Genomic DNA, 27382 nt, shown 5'->3' with positions numbered 1-27382 from the left:
CACACACCACAGGCCAGAATAAATGCAAAGGAAAGTAACTGCAGCTTCTATAAATAATCTGTTCAATGTTTACATATATACATCGCTTTATAAATATACTAAATACATTCAATGATTGGGGTGATTTTCACAAATCCGGGAGGTGTTTCATGTTAAAATGACCTACTGATAAAAAAAACATTCAAAAGGAGTCAATTCCTGGTTGAGCAAAAAGTATGAGGTTAAAAAAAACTATGAAGCTGGAAATTTAAAATAAAAACAGAAAATACTGTTGATGCAAAGCAGGTTCTTCATCATCTCGAAGACATAAGATTGGTTAATGCTTCTGGTGGAGAAACATAATCTGTTATATATGTAAACTTGTGTTAATTCTGTACAGCCACCAGAGGGCTCATCCCCTGGAGTCCCAAGAGATCCCCCTGGGAGCACAGGTATTTAAGGAGGCCTCACAGGTTGGAGAGGCACTCCAGAGACCTGCAATAAAAGACTAAGGTCACACTTTACTTTGAGCTCAGTGTTCAGTCTGACCCTTTCTCCACACATAACATAATCAAAATTCAAAATGTCTCTACACAGAATGTCACCTTCTCTTTTTGCTTTTACATGTTGATTTATTTATTTATTTCCAACATTTTCTATCTTTGGGTCTGGGATAGGAGTTTGTAGCAGGAACACATTTCTTCGTAAGCTAGTTTTTAGGACGCATGTGATGCCTCAATAAGTAAATGCACCATGTAGTGTGGCACTATACACCAAACAGTGTATGTCCCAGGTTCTGGTCTGTGCTGAGTTAATTGATCTCAACTTCAGTGGTAGTGCTTAAACGAAATGCATCACAAATAGTTTGTTATGTATATCTATAATTAACACACATTTCAAAACTGGCAGCTTTTTGATGCAGTGCTTAGGAAAGGGAGAGGAAAATTATTTCCTCAGAAAATCCCCAAAACACCTTGCAAGTAATTGTCCCACCTACCCTTTCCCTCAACGACTATCTGTCCCACCTGTGACAGGGACTGTGGTTCTCGTATTAGATTGTTCAGCCACCTTAAGACTCATTTTTAGAGTGGAAGCAAGTCTTCCTCGATTCCGAGGGATTGCCTATGATGATGATGATGACTTAAAAGACAAGTGACTACACTTCAAAAATGAATTGCCGCACACCCTTTCCGCTGCCTGCGCTTGATTTCTGCATGCTCTCAGCGATGAGACTCGAAGTGCTCAGCGCCCTCCTGGATGCACTACCTCCACTTAGAGCGCTCTTTGGCCAGGGACTCCCAGGTGTCGGTGGGGATGTTGCACTTTATCAGAGAGGCTTTGAGGGTGTCCTTATAACATTTCCTCTTCCCACCTTTGGCTCGCTTTCCGTGAAGAAGTTCTGAGTAGAGCGCTTGCTTTGGGAGCCTCGTGTCTGGCATGCGAATGATGTGGCCTACCTAGCGGCGTTGATCAAGTGTGGTAAGTGCTTCAATGCTGGGTATGTTGGCCTGGATGAGGTAGCCAATCTCCAAACAGCAAATCACACAAACAAGAAAGAAGATCAATGACTAGTTAAGCTGCTTTGGTCGTGTTTGCTGAGGAAGAATATTGGCCAGACAAATGGGAGAACTTCCTGCTCTTCTTTGGAAAAACTATCATGGGATCTTTTGATTGAACATTTGGAATGACATTGACAGAGGCCTGGGAGTAGGTCACCTTACCTTTTTAATCAAACAATAAGGTAAAGAGAAATTTTAAAATAAAGTGTGGGCGGAGAGCAAATGGAAACATGTTTTAAAGAAACACCCTGTTAATAATTATTATTCCCATGACATAAAAGGTTTCCAGCTCCAATTTATTTTTCCAAGTGTTAAATTTTTTTAATCAAAATCTTTAAAGCTGAAGTGATATTTTTGATCACCTCCCTAGTTTGACAGTAACACCATTAAACCCATCACAAAGATCTCCATTTGATTTACTAAGACTATTTGCACAGTTGCAGTTACCAATAAAATGAAAAGTAATTAGAGCTTTTGAAAGTACTGTTAAATGTCAGTACCTAGCTCACCTCCCACCTGACCAGTTAATAAATCTAATGAGTAGCGCCCTTGATGGTAGGTGGCCTGCTGCTTGGTTGGGGGCAGGCATTGAGAGAGTCAGCGGTCCCCTGGAGACCAGTGTCGAAGGTCAGGGTGGTTACAGCCATGGTACTCACCACGTGCTAGGGGAGAAGAGGCTAAGTCATCAGCGGGGAAGGAGAGGCCCAGTTGTCGCTGAAGGGGAGGAGGCCCGGTCACCGTTGAGTAGGTGAGGTCCAGCCGCCACTGAAGGAGGAGAAGTCAGCTGTCATCGCTGAAGAGGAGGAGGCCCAATCATCGCCGAGGAGGAGAGGCCCAGCCGCCGTCGCTGGAGGAGGCCCGATCTCCGCTGGAGGAGGCCCGATCATCGCTGGAAGGGGCCCGGTTGTCGTTGGGAATGGCCCGATTGTCGTTGAAGGGGTGGAGGTCCGATCGCGCTGGAGGAGGTCCGATCGCCGTTGGAGAGGTGGAGGTCTGATCACCGCTGGAGGGGCCCGTTAACCGTTGGAGGGGCCCGATTGCCATTGGAGGGGCCCGATCGCCTGGGTGGAGGCCAAACTGGTTCACCGGGCATCGTCGAGGATCGTCATTCCTTGTAGGCGTGGAGGAGAGGCCCAGCTGCCACCGTTGGAGGGGGCCTGATCACCGCTGGAGGAGCTCCGATTGTGGTTGGAGGGGCCCGATCGCCTGGTCGGAGGCTCACCTGACTTGCCAGGCGTCGGCGAGGATCGGGGATCGGATGAGGCACCTGAGTCGATGTCGAAGAAAGAGGTCTAGGTCCAGGTCCAGGTTGCTGCTGTAGGAGGCTCGGTCATCACTGGTAGTCCAGTCGTCGTCTGCGCACATTCTGAGGTTGAATGCGAGGATGTAGTCGAGGTATATGATAGCATGGGCGTTACGCTTAACATCCGTAAGACAAAGGTCCTCCCTTCGGCTGCCTGAGGAAAAGTGTTCGAAGACGAGGCCCTCAAACCTATCACCAAGCTCAAGGTGTACAGGGCTGTAATACTACCCACCCTCCTGTATTTGGGGGTTGGGGACAGCATAAAACAACAAATTAGTAGGGATGCGTGCAATAAAGGTACAGCAGTTATTGTGGGCGACTTTAATCTACATGTAGATTGGGCTAACCAAACTGGTAGCAATATGATGGAGGAGGATTTCCTGGAGTGTATTAGGGATGGTTTTCCAGATGAATATGTGGAGGAAACATAGAAACATAGAAATATAGAAACATAGAAAATAGGTGCAGGAGTAGGCCATTCGCCCCTTCGAGCCTGCACCACCATTCAATAAGATCATGGCTGATCATTCCCTCAGCACCCCTTTCCTGCTTTCTCTCCATACCCCTTGATCTCTTTCACCATAAGGGACATATCTAACTCCCTCTTGAATATATCCAACGACTCTCTGCAGTAGGGAATTCCACAGGTTAACAACTCTCTGAGTGAAGAAGTTTCTCCTCATCTCAGTCCTAAATGGCCTACCCCTTATCCTATGACTATGTGCCCTGGTTCTGGACTTCCCAACATCGGGAACATTCTTCCCGTATCTAACCTGTCCAGTCTTGTCAGAATCTTATACGTTTCTATGAGATCCCCTCTCATCCTTTTAAACTCCAATGTATAAAGGCCCAACGGGAAAGGTGGCCCAACCGTGGCTAACAAGGAAAATAAAGGATAGTGTTAAAACCAAGGAAGAGGCATATAAATTGGCTAGAAAAAGCAACGAACCTGAGGACTAGGAGAAATTTAGAATTCAACAGAGGAGGACTAAGGGTTTAATTAAGCGGGGGGAAATAGTGTACGAGAGGAAGCTTGCAGGGAACATAAAATTGACTGCAAAAGCTTCTATAGATATGTGAAGATAAAAGGATTAGTGAAGACAAATGTAGGTCCCTTGCAGTCGGATTCAGATGAATTTATAATGGGGAACAAAGAAATGGCAGACAAATTGAACAAATACTTAGGTTCTGTCTTCACGAAGGAAGACACAAATAACCTTCCGGATGTACTTGGGGACAGTGGGTCTAGTGAGAAGGAGGAACTGAAGGATATCCTTATTAGGCGGGAAATAGTTTTAGGGAAATTGATAGGATTGAAGGCCAATAAATCCCCGGGACCTGATAATCTGTAACCCAGAGTACTTAAGGAAGTATCCCTAGAAATAGTGGAAGCATTGGTGATCATTTTCCAACAGTCTATCGACTCTGGATCAGTTCCTATAGACTGGAGGGTAGCTAATGTAACACCACTTTTTAAAAAAGGAGGGAGAGAGAAAATGGGTAATTATCGACCGGTTAGCCTGACATCAGTAGTGGGGAAAATGTTCCAATCAACCATTAAGAATGAAATAGCAATGCATTTGGAAAGCAGTGACAGGATCGGTCCAAGTCAGCATGGATTTATGAAAGGGAAATCATGCTTGATGAATCTTCTGGAATTTTTTGAGGATGAAACTAGCAGAGTGGACAAGGGAGAACCAGTGGATGTGGTGTATTTGGACTTTCAAAAGGCTTTTGACAAGGTCCCGCACAAGAGATTGGTGTGCAAAATCAAAGCACATGGTATTGGGAGTAATATACTGACGTGGATAGAGAATTGGTTAGCCGACAGGGAGCAGAGAGTCAAGATAAATGGGTCCTTTTCAGAATGGCATGCAGTGACTAATGGAGTGCTGCAGGGCTCAGTGCTGGGACCCCAGCTCTTTACAATATACATTTATGATTTAGATGAAGGAATTGAGTGTAATATCTCCAAGTTTGCAGATGACACTCAACTGGGTGGTGGTGTGAGCTGTGAGGAGGACATTAAGAGGCTGCAGGGTGACTGGGCAAATGCATAGCAGATGCAGTATAATGTGGATAAATGTGAGGTTATCCATTTTGGGGGGCAAAAACTCGAAGGCAGAATATTATCTGAATGGCAGCAGATTAGGAAAAGGGGAGATGCAACGAGACTTGGTTGTCATGGTTCATCAGTCATTGAAAGTTGGCATGCAGGTACAGCAGGCGGTGAAAAAGGGAAATGGCATGTTGGCTTCATAGCGAGGGGATTTAAGTATAGGAACAGGTTGGTCTGACTGCATTTGTACAGGGCTTTGGTGAGGCCTCACCTGGAATATTGTGTACAGTTTTGGTCTCCTGATCTGAGGAAGGACGTTCTTGCTATTGAGGGAGTGCAGCGAAGTTTCACTGGACTGATTCCTGGGATGGCAGGACTGACATATGAGGAGAGACTGAATCGACTGGGCCTATATTCATTGGAGTTTGGAAGAATGAGAGGGGACCTCATAGAAACATATAAAATTCTGATGGTACTGAACAGGTTAGATGCAGGAAGAATGTTCCCGATGTTGGGGAAGTCCAGAACCGGGGTCACAGTCTAAGGATAAGGGGTAAACCATTTAGGGCCGAGATGAGGAAAAACTTCTTCACTCAGAGAATTCTCTACCGCAGAGAGCTGTTGATGCCAGTTCATTGGATATATTAAAGAGGGACTTAGATATGGCCCTTACAGCTAAAGGGATCAAAGGGTATGGAAAGAAAGCAGGAAAGGGGTACTGAGGTGAATTTTCAGCCGTGATCTATTGAATGGTGGTGAAGGCTCAAGGGCCGAATGGCCTACTCCTGCACCTATTTGCTATGTTTCTATGTTTTTATGCATGGATCAGAAGCATGGACAATGTACAGAGGACACATCAAGTCGCTGGAGATATATCACCAACGATGTCTCCACAAGATCCTGCAAATTCCCTGGGAGGACAGACTCACCAACATCAATGTCCTCGCCAAGGCTAACATCCCCAGCATTGAAGCACTGACCACACTTGATCAGCTTCGCTGGGCTGGCCACTTAGTTTGCATGCCAGATACGAGACTCCCTAAGCAATTGCTCTACGTGGAGCTCCTTCATGGCAAATGAGCCAAATGTGGGCAGCGGAAACGTTACAAGGACAAGTTCAAAGCCTCCCTGGTGAAGTGCGACATCACCACTGAAACCTGGGAGTCCCTGGCCTAAGACCGCCCTATGTGGAGAAAGTGCATTCGGGAGGGCGTTGATCTCTTCGAATCTCAACGCTGCGAGTGTGGAGAGGTCAGGCTCAGGCAGCAGAAGGCGCGTGTGGTAAATCAGTGCCACTCCCCCCTTTTTTCGATGAATATCTGTCCCACCTGTGACAGGGTCTGTGGCTCTCGTGTTAGATTGTTCAGCCACCAAAGAACTCACTTTAGTAGTGGAAGCAAGTCTTCCTCAATTCCAAGGGACTGCCTATGATGATGAAATCTAATATTTGAAGGAGTTAATTTGAATTAGACCAAAAAATATTGAGAAGCCACCGATGACAGGCAGAGTTATTTAATTCACATACTGAACAGATTCAGTTTTTGACACTTTTCAAATATAGTCTTTGCCTATATAATAATAGATCACACTGCATTGGAATTGGCAGCATAATTGCAAGTCTTTCCACATCTGTCACTGGTCCAAAAATTGTACTCCTTTTACAGTTTGACAAGTACTACTTTACATAAAAAATCCTTTTGATTTTCTACACTGATTGTGTTTCATGTATTAATTAATGCATTCATTTCCAGGCATGGTTTAAAAACAAATTATTAACTCAAAATGATCCAAATAAGAACATAAGAACATGCTCTGCCATTTAATAAGTTCATGGCTGATCTGATCATAGACTCAGCTCCACTTCCCTGCCTGCTCCTCATAACAATTTATTCCCTTATCACTCAAAACTCTGTCTATCTCTGCCTTAAATATATTCAATGACCCGGCCTCCACAGCTCTCTGGGGCAGAGAATTCCATAAATTTACAAACCTATTCCTCATCATCTTAGTTTTAAATGGGCGGCCCCTTATTCTGAGATTATGCCACCTAGTTTTAGTTTCCCCTATGAGTGGAAGCATCCTCTCTGCATCCACCTTGTTGAGCCCCCTCATTATCTTGTATGTTTTAATAAGATCACCTCTCATTCTTCTGAACTCCAATGAGTATAGGCCCAACCTACTCAACCTATCTTCATAATTCATCCCCTCATCTCCGGAATCAACCTAGTGAACCTTCTCTGAACAGCCTGCAATGCAAGTATATCCTTCCTTAAATACGAAGATCAAAACTTTACGCAGTACTCTAGGTGTGGCCTCACCAATACCCTGTACAGTTGTAGCAGGACTTCTCTGCTTTTATACTGTATTCCCTTGCAATAAAGGCCAACATTCCATTTACCTTCCTGATTACTTGCTGTACCTGCATACTAACTTTTTGTGTTTCATGCAATTTTTCTTCATTGAAATTATAATTTGCTTTTCTATTTTTTCTGCCCAAGTGGATAACCTCACATTTTTTCACATTATACTCAATCTGCCAAATTTTTGCCCATTCACTTAGCCGATCTATTTCCCTTTGCAGATTTTTTATGTCCTCCTCACAATTTGCTTTCCCACCCATCTTTGTATCATCAGCACTCGGTCCCTTCATCCAAGTCATTAATATAGATTGTAAATAGTTGAGGACCCAGCACTGATCCCTGCAGCACCCCACTAGTTATTTTTTGCCAACCAGAAAATGACCCATTTATCCTGACTCTCTGTTTTCTTTTAGTTAGCCAATCTTCTATCCATGCTAATATATTACCCCCAACCCCGTGTGCAGAAACCTTTTATGTGGCACCTTATCGAATGCCTTCTGGAAATCCAAATACACTATATCCACTGGTTCCCCCTTATCCACCCTGCTCATTACATCCTCAAACAACTCCAGCAAATTTGTCAAACATGATTTCCCATTCATAAAACCATGCTAACTCTGCTTGATTGAATTATGCTTTTCCAAATGTCCTGCTACTTCTTCCTTAATAATGGACTCCAGCATTTTCCCAACAACAGATGTTACGCTAACTGGTCTATAGTTTCCTGCTGTTTGTCTGCCTCCTTTTTTAAATAGGGGCGTTACATTTGCGGTTTTCCAATCTGCTGGGACCGCCCCAGAATCCAGGGAATTTTGCTAGATTACAACCAATGCATCCACTATCTCTGCAGCCACTTCTTTTAAGACCCAAGGATTTAAGCCATCAGGTCCAGGGGATTTATTCGCCTTTAGTCCCATTATTTTACCAAGTACTACTTCTTTAGTGATAGTGACTGTATTAAGTTCCTCCCTCCCTATAGCCCCTTGATTATCCACTATTGGGACATTTTTAGTGTCTTCTACTGTGAAGATCGATACAAAATATTTGTTCAACGTCTCTGCCATTTCCCTGTTCTCCATTATTAATTCCCCAGTCCCTTTCTCTAGGGGACCATCATTTACTTGAGTCACTCTTTTCCTTTTTATGTACCTGTAGAACTCTTACTATCTGTGAATATGTGAATAATCAAATGATTTTGGGCTCGCGTTGGATTAGGCTTTTGAAAAATTAGTGCAATTTGCCAAAATAAATCTGTAATTGCAATTGAGATTATTTATCATCCAACTGATAGCATATTCTATATGTTAAGGTTACCAATGATGCTACTGTTACTCATTGTGCTCTTACTGAATAAAGTTAAGGTGATGAAATTATTAATCCATTAGCTTGTGTTACGCAACTTTGATTCACACAAAAAAATTATGATCCAATATAAATTCTGATCATCGTGCAGTAAATCTGAAATAATTTTAAAGGACTTTTTTTCATAAGTGAAGAACATAATAAAAACGTGTAAAACGCTTGAAATGTCTACAACATTTTGCACTGCTTTCTCCAATCATTAGTAAAGTTAATTCGGAGGAGGCAAATTGAAAACAAATATTTCAGTAAGAACTCATTGCTAGATGAGCCTAATTAATCTACACAGCTCTCAAATCCACCAATGTTCTCCCCCAGGCACTTAAAAGGCTGTAGGGTAACAATATTTGTCACATCCAGCAAAGGCTTCAGACTGGAGTGACAAGGATGATCAGGAACAAAAGCAAAATACCGCGGATGTTGGAATCTGAAATAAAAGCTTGAAAATTCTGGAAATTTCAGCAGGTCAGGCAGCATTTGAGGAGAGAGAAACAGAGTTAACGTTTCAGATCGAAGACCCTTCGTCAGAACGTTCTGACAAAGGGTCTTCGACCTGAAACGTTAACTCTGTTTCTCTCTCCTCAGATGCTGCCTGACCCACTGAGATTTGCAGCATTTTCTGTTTTTATTAAGGATGATTTGTAACTTAGGTCTCTAATTTGTAAAGAGAGACTTACAGAACTGATCTGGTTTACATTGAAGAAAAGATTGAAAAGAGAAAATATCCTGTTCTTTGAAATGATACGAGGCATGGATAATGTAGATGTCGGTAGATTATTTCACTTGAATGCAAGCTCAGGTGATGAGTGTTCAATTAATAAACCTCAAGCAAAATTAAAGGTTATGAGGATAAGAAATGGTTGTGAAATAATCAAATACTTTATGGTAGACCATGTGTTGTTGGGAGTATGAAAATGTCATCACAAGAAGCAAATAGTAAACACTATGCAGATTTATAATGTTGGAGTAATATTTTGAAGCTCTTTTCAATAAGGTTCAGTGGTCAGAGGGAAATTTCATTGAACCTTCAGTAAGCTGGGTAGAGGTCATGATAAGGCATATTGTATAAAGTCTGTAGAGACTTGATGGATCAAGTCAGCTTTTCTTATTCAATCCTTGTTACATCCTTATGCAGGACTCCCCAGAATACTTTTCAGTGTGACTGAAAAATACAGTGAAACTTTACAGCATATTCTCTGTACAAATTATACAGTCGCATTATTCAGGGTGACACGTTTTATTAAACGTACCTTTCTGACCTAAAACTGCAGAAAACTTACATTGGGTTATCAGATTAAACTTTCACAATATGTGTCCACAATCTACATTCTCCATCTCAAAAGATATATCATATTTATTTTGATATCAAAAATTCCTCCCTTATTTAAATAACAAAAACAAACATTGAGTAATGGCTTAATCCTTTGAAGTTTTTGCTGCAAGATATGAGCCTGGTTTGTAGGCTTGATGTTCTTGTGTAATTTATAAAAAGTGCATTTCAATGCTGCCTACTGCGTGTGGCAAAACACCACTTTTTGTAATTATACATTAAAAGCCATAGTGAGTGCTACATTGAATATATTGGCCAATTATGATGCACTGTCAGTAACACTGTGTTTCATGTATGATCAATCAGTGAGTTAATTAGTATATAAAACTTTGCTAACAGAAAGCAGTTCACAATCTAAAATGGCTTAAAGAATGCTGAACGAACAGAAGGACATTATCCTAAAGGATCAGTAGATTTATTATTATCATATGGTTAGATTTAGCCCGCAGCTGAGTTATTACCTCTGTGAGGAATTAAAGGAGGGTTTTAAAGTGTCATGTACCAATGAATTATGCCAAAGCCAATTAAATGACTGCTACCATTCAGACGAGAGATTGGTATCATTGTGAATAGCAATCAGACTAAAGAAGATATTTTGTACATAATGTTTTCCAAAAGAGACTCAATTACTTTTTCCAATTACATGCTTCCCTAGTGTCCTAAGTAATATGGGAGTGATTGTTACCACAAAAATGTTTGCATCGCTCAGAGCATGCACATATGTATGGGGGCGGAACCAAATGCCTCCCACTTTTAGTCTTGGCCCAGTGTAAGAACTCTTGCAGGAGGTCATGGGTTTAAGCCCCATTCCAGAGTCTTGAGCATATAATCTAGGCCGATACTCCAGTCGGAGGTGCCGTCTTTCAGATGACACATTAAACTGAAACTCCGTCTGCCCTTTCAAGTGGATGTAAAAGATTCCATGGCACATTTCAAAGAAGAACAGGGGAGTTTTCCTGCTGTCCTGGCAAATATTTAGCCCCCAACCAATATCTCTAAAATAAAAATTATTTTCTGATCATTTATTTCATTGCTGTTTGTGGGACCTTGCTTTGTGCAAATTGGTTGCCGCGTTTCCTACATTGTAACAGTAACTACACTTAAAAAATTTGCTGTAAAGTGCTTTGGGACATCCTGAGGTCTTGAAAGGTGCTCTATAAAAGCAAGTTCTTTCTTAATTTTCTCTGCATCTTGGCACAAGATGGATACATTTTCTGAACGGGAAAGTTTTCTCAGCATTGTCCCAATGGGTAACCGCACTGCCAGTGTACTGCCATGTCAGGAAACTTCAGGTTTGATTCCCATCTGTGCTGAGTTTGCAAGGGTAAGGAATCCAAACCATTCAATTCAAATTCAACTCCCCTAGTCAATAGAAATAAAAACAAGTCAGGTGTATCCACTGCCACCAGTTTTTCACCCCACCCAAAGTGAATATTACCCCCTCAGTATTTTAGGCACCCAGTGACAATATCAAGTAGTACGGTCAGATGCACATTAAAGCTTCCTTTTCTCTGGCCAACAATGTGTCCAAGCTTCAAAAGATTGTCTCCCATTGCACTATTATGACAATTTTCCATTTCCCACAGCAATTTCACGACTGGCTCTCTCAGTGAGATTACTAATTTTACTGCCAAATTGAAAGCAGCTGTGTGCTGTAGGCCAATACTTACTTGGAATTAAATTAAGATTACCCAAATTCATTTAATGTGGGTTCTCAACAGCTAGCAGACAGAGGTGCTATCAGTCTGGGATAGATTTGTATCTTTATTCCACAGATGAAAGGCCAGTGCTATGTGGTGTATTTTCAAGGAATGTTTCATCCATTGCTCCCTTTCCAGGTGAAGTGCTTTTGTATGCTGTTCTAATATCATGCAGGAAATTGTTTGTGAATTTTTAGCACACAGAAATATTGCAAAATAAACAATGTTCATTGTTTCCGTTTACCAATACTGGATGACTTCAGCGCATTTAAATTACTCTGCTGCTCATTAGTTTACCAGAATTCCCCTCCCCCTCAGGAGTGTCCAGTGTTGTTTTATCATCTCCCTTTATGGGGGGTTTTGAAGTATATCCTTTCCTACAGTGATGAATCAAGATTGAAATAAGATCAAAGATTAAGTGTAGTCACAGATTATCAGGTATACTGTGGAACACTATGGGTCCAGTCCTATTAGGACCATGGTAACGTCTTTGTGGAATGCAGCCAGTGAGAATTGAATGATTTATATGGTACTATCTGCAACTTCTGTTTGAAGATTTCCCTCAAGAGACAAAAATTTGGGGTATAGGGCAGAGCAAATTATATATGGTTTGTTGAAAGGAGAGGATCCTCAATGCCCAGCATGGGGCCTTTTGATGTTTTATATTTTTTGCATTTGGAACAGTGGTAGAGCTAGGTTTGGCTGACTGGCAGGAATGGGTCCAGGCTGGAAGTTGGGGAATACCAACATACCTAGTCCAATGCTCGAGCCAGCAACTGCACAGATCTGCAGGCCAAAACAAGAAGCCAAAGATGGGTTACAGAGGCTCCTGGGAGCAAAATGGAAACAGTCTTCCAAAACCGTGTTGGCCCACCTCAAAATGATTGGGAAAGGTTGTGAGATACCCCTATGATCCTGCCCCCCTGATGCCACCACTAATTTGGAATCATGCTTTCCACTGTCTCTTTACTAAGGAATGTGTCGGCCTTCTCTGCTTACAGGATCAAACTAATGAGAGAGTGAACCACTTCTAGGGGCTGCTCCCTGCCTCCTCACCTTGAATATTTTGTCTTTTTTACTGTTCCAGCTTATTCAACCATCCTGGGCAGAAAAGTACTGAACTACTTTTCTGCACAATTTTCTCATGCGTAAAAGCTGCCAAATGTTGAAGTCTCCTATGTTCCTCTTCCAAATAAAGTAAACTTTGTTTAAGTGGCACCCAAATAATATGCAAATATACACATTTTATTTTCATTGCCGAATGCTTTCTCCTCAAACTATTTAGATACATCTTTGTGCTACTGGCACAACTCCCGCTATCCAGGATGCTTACATCTTTAGGAGCCATAGCCTCTGGATATATACCTCACAAGCAGTTGGCAAGCAATCTTGAACACTTCTGTAGATTACATTTTGCCATAGAATAAAGCTGACATTTAGCAGCATATCGTAGCACAACAGAATAACAGAACACAATTAGAGCCACCAAAGCACTACAAAAATTGAAGTAAAATCTTATTATTTATTTATTTTAACCATTCCTATTAAATCTAGTGGCGTTTGAATGGAAATCTTGAATATTGATTAATGTACACAAATTGGCCAGATTCGGTTACTCTTGTTTTTTCGGTCTTGGGGTGGGGATGGGGATGGGGGAGGGGGACGGGGGAAGGGGGGATGGATAGATTTCCTCTGCTTGCTATTTATAATGAAATTGCAAATATGCTCTTTAATCAAAATAAGAATGGTTTTCACCAAATAGCAATTGGTTTTTCTAATTATTGCCGGCATGTAGGATTGACTGGGTGAAAATCCTGGGTTATTGCACAAGATAAAAGTTCACGGGATTGGGGGTAATATATTAGCATGGAGAGAGGATTGGCTAACTAACAGAAAACAGAGAGTTGGGATAAATGGTTCATTCTCTGGTTGGCAACCAGTAACTAGTGGGGTTCCGCAGGGATCAGTGCTGGGACCCCAACTATTTACAATCTATATTAATGACTTGGAAGAAGGGACTGAGTGTAATTTTGCCAAGTTGATGATACAAAGATGGGAGGAAATGCAATGTGTGAGGAGGACACAAAAAATCTGCAAGATAACATGGACTGGCTAAGTGAGTGGCAAAAATTTGGCAGATGGACTATAATGTTGGAAAGTGTGAGTTCATGCACTTTGGCAGAAAAAAAATCAAAGAGCAAGTTATTATTTAAATGGAGAAAGATTGCAAAGTGCCACAGTACATTGGGACCTGAGGGTACTTGTGCATGAAACACAAAAGGATAGTATGCAGGTACAGCAGGTGATCAGGAAGGCCAATAGTATCTTGGCCTTTATTGCAAAGGGGATGCAATACAAAAGCAGGGAAGGCTTGCTACAGCTATATAAGGTATTGGTGAGGCCACACCTGGAATACTGCGTGCAGTTTTGGTTTCCATATTTACGAAAGGATATACTTGCTTTGGAGGCAGTTCAGAGAAGGTTCACTGGGTTGATTCCGGGGATGAGGGGGTTGACTTATGAGGAAAGGCTGAGTAGGTTAGGCCTCTACTCATTGGAATTCAGAAGAATGTGAGGTGATCTTATCATACCTTATAAGATTATGAGGGGGCTTGACAAGGTGGATGCAGAGAGGATGTTTCCACTGATGGGGGAGACTAGAACTAGAGGGTATGATCTTAGAATAAGGGGCCGCCCATTTAAAACAGAAACGAGGAGAAATTTCTTCTCTCAGAAGGTTATAAATCTGTGGAATTCGTTGCCTCAGAGAGCTGTGGAAGCTGGGACATTGAATAAATTTAAGAAGAAATAGACAGTTTCTTAAATGATTAGGGGATAAGGGGTTATGGGGAGCGGGTGGGGAAGTGGAGCTGAGTCCATGATCAGATCAGCCATGATCTTATTGAATGGCGGAGCAGGCTCGAGGGGCCGTATAGCCTATCCTGTTCCTATTTCTTATGTTCTTATGTTCTCATGTTCTTAAAAGTGGATGTAATGTTGGAAGAAGTCAAGACAAACTTTATTATAATCCACTTAATGTATTTTCAACAGAAACTCTGCAAAAATATATATTTTTTAATGGAGGTGTATTCCACTGAATTGTCACACGATTATTTTTTGGGGCTTTTACCGAAGATATTTTTCTCGGGTTTAACTTCACCGACCACTCCCAGAAATGAACCTTTGCGCCTAATGAACTGAAATGTGTGTTTATCCAGTGAATATTTGGGTAACTGTAGTGAGCCCAGGTCAAACAGAATCTCAGGTTTAATAGAAACATCATGTACCTTAATCTCATTACTTGACTTTGAAAAGTGGTAGAATAAACATTTTATCGGACTGCAGCTTAAGCTATTAGCTACCAGAATGCATGGCAGTAAATAAACAAGTTAGAAATACAAACAGATTTACAGTAATTACACACTAAACTATGTCTTCACTGATACATGCAGTTGCAATACTTGTGTTAACACTCAGTAGGAAGTTGAACTACCAGGAAGTTATGACCATAGTAGCCTTCTATAATGTATTACGGCTGATCCTCGACAAAATCCCTGACCTATGTTTCTCTTTCTGGTGGTTTGAAAGAGACTGTTGACTTGGAGTAAGTCAGCCTGAGATATACTTTTAAAGATTGACTAGAACAAAGTAAATAAAAACAAGAAAAAGAAAGACCTATATTTATATAACGCCTTTCATGACCTCAGGATGTTCCAAAGTGCTTTACAAACAAGGAAGAACTTTTGAATATAGTCACTTTTGCAATGTAGGAAATGTTCCAGACAATTATTGTACAACATGCTTCCCCAAACATCATCATCATAGGCTGTCCCTTGGAATCGAGGAAGGCTTGCTTCCACTCTAAAAATGAGTTCTTATGTGACTGAACAGTCCAATATGGGAAGTCTCTGTCACAGGTGGGTCAGAAAGTCGTTGAGGGAAAGGGTGGGTAAGACTGGTTTGCCGCACATTCCTTCCGTTGCCTGCGCTTGGTTTCTTTATGCTCTCTGTGATGTGACTTGAGGTGCTCAGTGCCCTTCCGGATGCACTTCCTCCACTTAGGGCAGCCTTTGGCCAGGGTCAAACATCAATGAAATAAATGACCAGATAATCAATTTTTGGTGGTGTTGGCTGATGTCTTGCTCTCCTGTCAAAACTGTTTACTACTCCAGGATCATCAACAGCCGATTCCTAGACTCCTCTCCCCTGCTACTTTCACTCTAATCTCCAACAACAAATGTGAGGTGCTCATGGACTGCTTTGTCATTAAAATTGAGACCATCCATTCAACTTCCTCTGCTGCTTCCCCATTTTCCTTGCCCTCTGAGCCTAACCTCTCCCCAGCCCTACCCATGAACCTTTATCTGTCTTATTTATATCCCCTCATACCCAATCTGAGCTCAACCCATTGATGATACCCACCTCCTGCTCCCTTGACCTCGTAGCCACTAAACTGCTCACCACACAACTCCCCTTCTTAGCTCCAATGCTCGTTGATATGGAAATGTTTTCCTGTCTTTAGATACTCTTATCCTCCTTTGTAAAACTACTATCATCACCCCCACATCAAAAACCCTAACCCCTCTGTTCTTGCAAATTACTGCTCCGGCACCAACCTTCTTTCCCTCTCCAAGGTCCTTGAAGGTGTTGTTGCTTCTTAAATTCGTGATCAGATTTTTCACAATTCCATGTTAAAATCTTTCCAATCAGGTTTCCGGCCCTGCCACAGCATTGGAACAGCCCTAATCAAAGATGCAAATGACATCTTCCATGACCATGGTGCATTATCCCTCCTCATCATCTCAGTAGCTTTTAACACGGTCACCCACACCATCGCTCACCAATGCCTCTTCTTTGTTATGTAGCTCAGTGGATTTCCTCATTTGGTTCCACTCTCACCCTATTCAATCAATGGCAGAGTATCTCCAGTAATGGCTTCTTTCTCACCCTCTTAGCATTATCTCTAGAATAGTTAAGGATCTTTCCTTGCCCCTCACACCCGTCCTCTTCCTCATCCATATTTTGGCTCTTGGGGACATCATCCACAGATATGGGCCAGCTTCCACATCTACGCTGACGACACCCAGCTTTACCTCTCCACCATCCCTCCTCGTTGTTGGACTGCTTGTCTGACATTCAGTCTTAGATGACCCGCAATTTTCTCCAGTACAACATTAGTGGACCAAAACCATCCTCTTTGGCCCCTGCCACAAACTCTGTAACCTTGCCATTGATTCCCTCATCCTCCTCAGCATTGTCTCAGGCTGAACATAAGCTGTTCACACATCGGCATCCTATTCAACCCTGATCTGAGCTTTTGACTCATATCCTCTCCATCACAAAAACCATCAACTTCCACCTCCATAACATCGGCCACCTCCACCCCTTCCTCAGCAAATCTGCTGCTGAAACCCTCATCCATGGCTTTGTCACCTCTACCATTCTAATGCTCACCTGGCCAGTCTTCCATCCTTCCCCGACCAGAAACTTCAGCTGATCTAACACCACACCATCCTGCTGATCCAAAACCCCTATCCTCGGTGATCTACATTAGCTCCTGGTCTTCAGAAACTCCAATTTAAAATTATCTTCCTTCTGCTTACATCCTTTTATGGCCTTAACCCCTTCCGAACTCTGTACCCTCCTCCAGCCCTACAACCCACTCACTGAACTCTCCGTTACTCTGACTCTGGCCTCTTATTCAACACCCTTTCCTATGCCTCACCATTGATGTCTGTGCCTTCTTCTGTCAAGCCCTCACACTCTGGAAACCCATCCCTGAACTCCTATGTCTCTCCACTTCCTTCAACATTATTAATACCCTCCTTAAAAACACTTTAGTGAAACAACTTGCGCTGTGCCCAATGTGTTACAATTGGTTACAAGTCCTGCCATAAAATTTGGTTGGGCATGCAGCAGAAATAAACCTGAAGGTGTCACGGATGTACAGGGCTCCTGATTTTCATGACCTATTTATTGACATTTCAGCCATGACCTGCGAAGCTTTTATTACCCACATGGAAACACTAATAGCATGATATATGAACCATTTCATTTCTTCCACAAGAAAATAATGACAAATCTGTTTTTGTGAGGCATTTCTCAGATTCATCCAAAAAGATGAAAGAAAGTGCAGCAGCATGAATTAGGGCTGACATCTATTAGTATTTTATCCTGAAAGAGATCTTATTTTCTTACTTGTGATTTCAGTCAACTAATTGGGAACCTAAAATGTTTCTAATTTACCATTGAAATCTTGCACAAATCATTGTATCAAGAAGAATTTGCACTACCTTTTATAGTACCAGTAATAAAATCAGATTTTCTACTCTGGCACCGACATGTCAATTCTCTTCTGGAAGAAGACATCAAGTGAGGCCTGCTTTCTATCTTAGGTCACTGCACTTCCATTTGTTTAGTATTCATTTAAACTAATATGGCAGGGGGATGGGAACCAATGCAGGGAGACAGAGGGAAACAAAAAGGAGACAAAAGCAAAAGACAGAAAGGAGATGAGGAAAAGTGGAGGGCAGAGAAACCCAAGGCAAAGAACAAAAAGGGCCACTGTACAGCAAAATTCTAAAAGGACAAAGGGTGTTAAAAAAACAAGCCTGAAGGCTTTGTGTCTTAATGCAAGGAGTATCCGCAATAAGGTGGATGAATTAACTGTGCAAATAGATGTTAACAAATATGATGTGATTGGGATTACGGAGACGTGGCTTCAGGATGATCAGGGCTGGGAGCTCAACATCCAGGGGTATTCAACATTCAGGAAGGATAGAATAAAAGGAAAAGGAGGTGAGGTAGCATTGCTGGTTAAAGAGGAGATTAATGCAATAGTTAGGAAGGACATTAGCTTGGATGATGTGGAATCTATATGGGTAGAGCTGCAGAACACCAAAGGGCAAAAAACGTTAGTGGGAGTTGTGTACAGACCTCCAAACAGTAGTAGTGATGTTGGGGAGGGCATCAAACAGGAAATATGGGGTGCATGCAATAAAGGTGCAGCAGTTATAATGGGTGACTTTAATATGCACATAGATTGGGCTAACCAAACTGGAAGCAATATGGTGGAGGAGGATTTCCTGGAGTGCATAAGGGATGGTTTTCTAGACCAATATGTCGAGGAACCAACTAGGGGGGAGGCCATCTTAGACTGGGTGTTGTGTAATGAGAGAGGATTAATTAGCAATCTCGTTGTGCGAGGCCCCTTGGGGAAGAGTGACCATAATATGGTGGAATTCTGCATTAGGATGGAGAATGAAACAGTTAATTCAGAGACCATGGTCCAGAACTTAAAGAAGGGTAACTTTGAAGGTATGAGGTGTGAATTGGCTAGGATAGATTGGTGAATGATACTTAAGGGGTTGACTGTGGATGGCCAATGACAGACATTTAGAGACCGCATGGATGAACTACAACAATTGTACATTCCTGTCTGGCGTAAAAATAAAAAAGGGAAGGTGGCTCAACCGTGGCTATCAAGGGAAATCAGGGATAGTAATAAAGCCAAGGAAATGGCATACAAATTGGCCAGAAATAGCAGCGAACCCGGGGACTGGGAGAAACTTAGAACTCAGCAGAGGAGGATAAAGGGTTTGATTAGGGCAGGGAAAATGGAGTACGAGAAGAAGCTTGCAGAGAACATTAAGACGGATTGCAAAAGTTTCTATAGATATGTAAAGAGAAAAAGGTTAGTAAAGACAAACGTAGGTCCCCTGCAGTCAGAATCAGGGGAAGTCATAACGGGGAACAAAGAAATGGCAGACCAATTGAACAAGTACTTTGGTTCAGTATTCACTAAGGAGGACACAAACAACCTTCCGGATAATAAAGGGGTCAGGGGGTCTAGTAAGGAGGAGGAACTGAGGGAAATCCTTATTAGTCGGGAAATTGTGTTGGGGAAATTGATGGGGTTGAACGCCGATAAATCCCCAGGGCCTAATGGACTGCATCCCAGAGTACTTAAGGAGGTGGCCTTGGAAATAGCGGATGCATTGACAGTCATTTTCCAACATTCCATTGACTCTGGATTAGTTCCTATCGAGTGGAGGGTATCCAATGTAACCCCACTTTTTAAAAAAGGAGGGAGAGAGAAAACAGGGAATTATAGACCGGTCAGCCTGACATCGGTAGTGGGTAAAATGATGGAATCAATTATTAAGGATGTCATAGCAGCGCATTTGGAAAGAGGTGACATGATAGGTCCAAGTCAGCATGGATTTGTGAAAGGGAAATCATGCTTGACAAATCTTCTAGAATTTTTTGAGGATGTTTCCAGTAGAGTGGACAAGGGAGAACCAGTTGATGTGGTATATTTGGACTTTCAGAAGGCTTTCGACAAGGTCCCACACAAGAGATTAGTGTGCAAAGTTAAAGCACATGGGATTGGGGGTAGTGTGCTGACATGGATTGAGAACTGGTTGTCAGACAGGAAGCAAAGAGTAGGAGTAAATGGGTACTTTTCAGAATGGCAGGCAGTGACTAGTGGGATACCGCAAGGTTCTGTGCTGGGGCCCCAGCTGTTTACATTGTACATTAATGATTTGGACAAGGGGATTAAATGTAGTATCTCCAAATTTGTGAATGACACTAAGTTGGGTGGCAGTGTGAGCTGCGAGGAGGATGCTATGAGGCTGCAGAGTGACTTGGATAGGTTAGGTGAGTTTTGGTCTCCTAACTTGAGGAAGGACATTCTTGCTATTGAGGGAGTGCAGCGAAGGTTCACCAGACTGATTCCCGGGATGGTGGGTCTGACCTATCAAGAAAGACTGGATCAACTGGGCTTGTATTCACTGGAGTTCAGAAGAATGAGAGGGGACCTCATAGAAACGTTTAAAATTCTGACGGGTTTAGACAGGTTAGATGTAGGAAGAATGTTCCCAATGTTGAGGAAGTCCAGAACCAGGGGTCACAATCGAAGGATAAGCGGTAAGCCATTTCGGACCGAGATGAGGAGAAACATCTTCACCCAGAGAGTGGTGAACCTGTGGAATTCTCTACCACAGAAAGTTGTTGAGGCCAATTCACTAAATATATTCAAAAGGGAGTTAGATGAAGTCCTTACTACTAAGGAGATCAAGGGGTATGGTGAGAAAGCAGGAAGGGGTTACTGAAGTTGCATGTTCAGCCATGAACTCATTGAATGGCGGTGCAGGCTCGAAAGGCAGAATGGCCTACTCCTGCACCTATTTTCTATGTTTCTATGTTTCTATTTTATCAGCAAAAATAATGGTTTGTTATGCAACAGAATATTTCTGAAATGAGTGGCACCTAATGGTATCATAAACACTTCAAACCTTTTTTGGTGCTGATTCTAACAACTAAAAGCCATTGAAATCGAGAGAAAGAAAGAAAAGAGTTATCACCGGTATCCTGGCCAATATTTATCAATCAACATAACAAAAGCAGATTATCTGGGCGTTATCACATTGCTGTTTCTGCGAGCTTGCTGCACATAAAATGACTGCCACGTTTCCTATATTACAAAGTATTTCGTTGGCTGTAAAGCACTTTATGGCGTCCTGAGGTTGTGACAAGCCCTATATAAATGTGAGTCTTTCTTAAACAAAAGCTTCCAGAACTTTTGGGCCCTCCATTTATTACTGCTTTACAGTACAAGGCAACTGGTTGACACCACTGAATCTCTGTTGAGAGAAATATATTTTGAAGTGATTTTCTTGATCATTTTACATTTTGAGCTCTGGTAAATTGTCTTCTATTCTGATCATTCACAGTCACAGTTATTTTCATACAACTGTTGGTTAGTATATAGCAAAAACGTTCAAATCTTACTATAAACGTGCCAGTATGAACAAAGCAAACCATAGATCAAAAAAAAAGTGGACATAAGTTGGTGGAAAAAAGTAAGTAAAGTCGCCAATAACTCAATAAACCTGATACACATCAATTTAAATTTCACCTGCACCTCAGCTTGGTGAAACTGTAAATTATTATTCCAGGATCTGTGAGTGCATACAAAGTAAAAGACAAATGCAATGATCTTCTATTTGTCTTATCACGTAATAATATCAGGGCCTTACTACTATAGAGACTGCTGCAGAGTTAGATTGATTTTAATAAAGCTCATAAAAGCCTCCACTAAGTGTAATAATATTGAAATGTTTTTATTAATAACTAATTGAAACCCAGAACTATCCATACACAGTTAGTTTTACAGAAAATATTTATTATCCATTACTTGTTACAATAAATTCAGGACAAAAGGCCAATATTTAAAAGGAGCCATATCTTACGATGATAATTGCAGAAAGACCAAGCGCTTGTGTAAAAATAAACCACAGTCTGGCTCTGAAAACACTGTCATTTTAAGCTGTGTTGACTGCTGAGGCTTTCTTTGAAAAATAAGCAAAGGAGCTCGTGAAACAACAAAATGATTTCCAAGCAAAATTTGTCTTAGTACCAGCTGACTAAACCACTCAGATAATAAAATAGCATGACTGAGTTCTGACCACATCGATAAGTTAGGTACTTAGTAAACAAAAAGACACAGAGGACGATTTTGACAATATTTGTCGGTGGGAATGAAGAACTAGCACCTCGAAATAAACAGTGAATCTCTTACCGCCTCATTCCTGCTCGCTGCTATTTTGGTTGGGGCCTCAAAATGCCAGGTTCTAATATACTAATCGGGGTCATGTGACATAGATAGGGCTGTGATGCAATTTTGAGGTACAAATGGGCGCAGTGTGTGCTTCACATGATACAGCCATTGGTACCTGGTGTTGTGCAACCTAACCAACAGTACTTAAAGGGACCACTGCAGGCTGTTCTACAACAGTCATAGGCAGTTCTTCGAAATCGAGGAAGACTTTCTTCCACTCTAAGAGTGAGTTCTCAGGTGACTGTACAATCCAATACAGGAATTACAGTCTCTGTCACAGGTGGGACAGACAGTGGTTGAAGGAAAGGGTGGGTGGGGAGTCTGGTTTGCTGCATGCTCCTTCCGCTACCTGCTCGAGGTGTTCAGGGCCCTCCTGGATGCTCTTCCTTCACTTAGGTCTTGGGCCAGGGATTCCGTGGTGTTGATGGGGACATCGCACTTTATCAAGGAAGATTTGATGGTGTCCTTGAAACGTTTCCTCTGCCCACCCAGGGATCGTTTGCCGTGTAGGAATTCTGAGTAAAACGCTGGTTTTGGGAATCTTGTGTCGGGCATGCGGACAATGTTGCCCTCCCAATGAAGCTGATCGAGTGTGGTCAGGGCTTCGATACTGGAGATGTTGGCCTGATCGAGAACACAGACGTTGATGCGTCTATTCTCCCAGTGGATTTGCAGGATCTTGCGGAGACATCGCTGGCAGTATTTCTTCAGCAATTTGGGGTGTCTACTGTATATGGTCCACGTCTCTGAGCCATACAGGAGGGCTGCCCTGTAGACCATAAGCTTGATGCCAGAACAACATGCATTTATATAGCACCTTTAACGTAGTAAAACATCCCAAGGCATTATCAAACAAACTTTGAAACTGGGCCACAAAACGAGCTATTGGGATAGTTGCCAAACAGCTTTGTCCAGGTGGTAGGTTTTAAGCAGTGTTTTAAAGGAGGAGAGGGAGGTGGAGCTGTGGAGAGGTTTAGGCAAGGAATTCCAAAGTTTAGGCAGCTGAAGGCAAGGTGCTATAAAAATCAGGGATACTCAAAAGGCCAGAATTGGAGGAGCGCAGGTATCTTGGTTGTAGGGCTGGGGGACGTTACAGACATCGGCAGGGGTGAGGCTAGGAGGGTGTTGAAAACAAGGACGAGAATTTTAAACTCGAGGCATTGCTGGGAGCCAATGTGGATCAGCAAGCACAGGGGTGATGGGTGAATAGGTCTTGGTGCAAGTTAGGATTTGGTAGGGTATCTACCTCCTGAAAAGGTAGAATTTTTAAAAGTTTTTGCAGGGTCAGTAGGAATCTGAATTCTACTCCGAGCCCCCACCCACCACCCCGCCACCAAACAAAAGTGACATCTTCTGACCTGCTTTCAGCCAGTGCCATGTTATTCCCCACGATTGCATGCCCTCTCTTGAGAAAAATGTCCAACTTGTTCAATCTCGGAACTGCTGAAGTTCCCACATCCACCCCTTATTTCTCCCTGACTGCTGAGCAGCCCGTGACCAGGAATATGGAAATGAGGGGTGTCCCTCAAAATGGGTCAGTCCTCATGCAGGGGATATCCAGTAGGCGGATCAGTTTCACCACCTGCTGCCTCCCCCCATCTCTGCCTGGTCCTGAAATCAATCCCAAAGTTTTAGAACAAAGTAGCTGGGAACTACTTTGTGCTGTCACTATGTTTGCTTTCAGTTGCCTCAAGTCAAGCGACATATAAACAAAGTAAAAGTTATGAAATATCAAAACCCAAAGTTTTCCTATTGTTATGAACGAATAATAAACTGATCCTTCCATACAATTACACAGAATTTACAGCATTGAAACAGCCTCTTCGGTTCAACTAGTCTATGCTTGTGTTTATGGTCCACACGAGCTGTCTCCCGTCTTACTTCATCTCAACCTATCAGAGATTCGGGGTATTCATTTCTCCCGAATGTACTATTCTAGCTTTTCCTTAATTGCATCTATCCTATTCATCTCAACTACACCATGTGGTAGTGAGTTCCACATTCGAACCACTCTCTGGGTAAAGAAGTTTCTTCTGAGTTCCTTGTTGGATTTATTAGTGATTATTTTATATTTATGCCCCCTAGTTTTGGTCTCCCTCACAAATAGAAACATCTTCTCTACATCTACTCTATCGAATCCCCTCATAATTTTAAAGACCTCAATCAGATCATATCTCAGTCTTCTCTTTTCTAGAGAAAAAAGCCCCAACCGATTCAGTCTTTCCTGATTCTTTTAGATAGCCCAATCTCCGATCCATGAATGTCCTTCCTGCAGGGATTCGTTGGATCTGTCAAAAGAAATTTTGACAGATCGCAAAAGCCGGTTCTTGGTATGAGCGCATCACGTGCCGAGAACCGGCATTTGCGAGGCATCTTCGGGTGCGTGCGCACATCGTACGCACCCAGTGAGGCCACAATTTTTAGCCCCAAGTCTCCGTTCTGGATCTCACACAAGGTAAGTTCATATTCTTTACATAGGTCGGCAGCGTACTCAGTAGCTACACCGCCGACCGCAATTTTTGGGCCATTATGTTTCAATTAGCAGTAAAATAAGCTTGTATTTTTTTGTGAATTGAGTGTGTCCTGCAAAGTGGTTATGCTTTCAAAAAACCATAGTCTTCAACCGATGCCCTTTCATTGCAGATTTAATGCATGCGTATCATCAGACCTGATTTTGGGTAAGAAAACAACGGGTAATTTATGTTTTCTTGTTCTCGAATTCAGAAGGAAATCAGTTCAAACCAATTCATTGTCCAAAAAAGTGCATACATAAGAACATAACAATTAGGAACAGGAGTAGGCCATCTCGCCCCTCGAGCCTGCTCCGCCATTCAACAAGATCATGGCTGATCTGGCCGTGGACTCAGCTCCACTTACCCGCCCGCTCCCCGTAACCCTTAATTCCCTTATTGGTTAAAAATCTATCGATCTGTGACTTGAATACATTCAATGAGCTAGCCTCAGTTGCTTCTTTGGGCAGAGAATTCCACAGATTCACAACCCTCTGGGAGAAGAAATTCCTTCTCAACTCGGTTTTAAATTGGCTCCCCTGTATTTTGAGGCTGTGCCCCCTAGTTCTAGTCTCCCCGACCAGTGGAAACAACCTCTCTGCCACTATCTTGTCTATCCCTTTCATTATTTTAAATGTTTCTATAAGATCACCCCTCATCCTTCTGAACTCCAACGAGTAAAGACCCAGTCTACTGAATCTATCATCATAAGGTAACCCTCTCATCTCCGGAATCAGCCTAGTGAACCGTCTCTGTACCCACTCCAAAGCCAGTATATCCTTCCTTAAGTAAGGTGACCAAAACTGCATGCAGTACTCCAGGTGTGGCCTCACCAATACCCTGTACAGTTGCAGCAGGACCTCCCTGCTTTTGTACTCCATCCCTCTCGCAATGAAGGCCAACATTCCATTCGCCTTCCTGATTACCTACTGCACCTGCAAACTTATTTTTTGGGATTCATGCACAAGGACCCCCAGGTCCCTCTGCACCGCAGCATGTTGTAATTTCTCCCCATTCAAATAATATTCCCTTTTACTGTTTTTTTTTCCAAGGTGGATGACCTCACATTTTCCGACATTGTATTCCATCTGCCAAACCTTAGCCCATTCGCTTAACCTATCTAAATCTCTTTGCAGCCTCTCTGTGTCCTCTACACAACCCGCTTTCCCACTAATCTTTGTGTCATCTGCAAATTTTGTTACACTACACTCTGTCCCCTCTTCCAGGTCATCTATGTATATTGTAAACAGTTGTGGTCCCAGCACCGATCCCTGTGGCACACCACTAACCACCGATTTCCAACCCGAAAAGGATCCATTTATCCCGACTCTCTGCTTTTTGTTAGCCAGCCAATTCTCGATCCATGCTAATACATTTCCTCTGACTCCACGTACCTTTATCTTCTGCAGTAACCTTTTGTGTGGCACCTTATCGAATGCCTTTTGGAAATCTAAATACACCACATCCATCGGTACACCTCTATCCACCATGCTCATTATATCCTCAAAGAATTCCAGTAAATTAGTTAAACATGATTTCCCCTTCATGAATCCATGTTGCGTCTGCTTGATTGCACTATTCCTATCGAGATGTCCCGCTATTTCTTCCTTAATGATAGCTTCAAGCATTTTCCCCACTACAGATGTTAAACTAACCGGCCTATAGTTACCTGCCTTTTGTCTGCCCCCTTTTTTAAACAGAGGCGTTACATTAGCTGCTTTCCAATCCGCTGGTACCTCCCCAGAGTCCAGAGAATTTTGGTAGATTATAACGAATGCATCTGCTACAACTTCCGCATTTCATCTGGACCAGGGGACTTGTCTACCTTGAGTCCCATTAGCCTGTCCAGCACTACCCCCCGAGTGATAGTGATTATCTCAAGGTCCTCCCTTCCCACATTCCCGTGACCAGCAATTTTTGGCATGGTTTTTTTGTCTTCCACTGTGAAGACCGAAGCAAAATGATTGTTTAAGGTCTCAGCCATTTCCACATTTCCCATTATTAAATCCCCCTTCTCATCTTCTAAGGGACCAACATTTACTTTAGTCACTCTTTTCCATTTTATATATCTGTAAAAGCTTTTACTATCCGTTTTTATGTTTTGCGCAAGTTTACTTTCGTAATCTATCTTTCCTTTCTTTATTGCTTTCTTAGTCATTCTTTGCTGTCGTTTAAAATTTTCCCAATCTTCTAGTTTCCAACTAACCTCGGCCACTTTATACGCATTGGTTTTTAATTTGATACTCTCCTTTATTTCCTTGGTTATCCACGGCTGGTTATCCCTTCTCTTACCGCCCTTCTTTTTCACTGGAATATATTTTTGTTGAGCACTATGAAAGAGCTCCTTAAAAATCCTCCACTGTTCCTCAATTGTGCCACCGTTTAGTCTGTGTTTCCAGTCTCCTTTAGCCAACTCTGCCCTCATCCCACTGTAGTCCCCTTTGTTTAAGCATAGTATGCTCGTTTGAGACACTACTTCCTCACCCTCAATCTGTATTGCAAATTCAACCATACTGTGATCACTCATTCCAAGAGGATCTTTTACTCGGAGATCGTTTATTATTCCTGTCTCATTACACAGGACCAGATCGAAGATAGC

At 42.3% G+C, this 27382-nt stretch overlaps 1 protein-coding gene across 1 annotated transcript in view; it reads right to left on the bottom strand.

The window, feature by feature from the left end:
* LOC139253819 (low-density lipoprotein receptor-related protein 1-like) overlaps window positions 1–27382 on the bottom strand; it is a 2398725-nt gene that overhangs the window by 2203744 nt on the left and 167599 nt on the right. The window lies entirely within an intron of this gene.

Source organism: Pristiophorus japonicus, chromosome 3 (genome assembly GCF_044704955.1).
Source record: "Pristiophorus japonicus isolate sPriJap1 chromosome 3, sPriJap1.hap1, whole genome shotgun sequence".
Classification (NCBI taxonomy): Eukaryota; Metazoa; Chordata; class Chondrichthyes; family Pristiophoridae; genus Pristiophorus; species Pristiophorus japonicus.
Note: the sequence above shows the minus strand (reverse complement) of the source record. Positions and strands in the feature narration are given on the sequence as shown.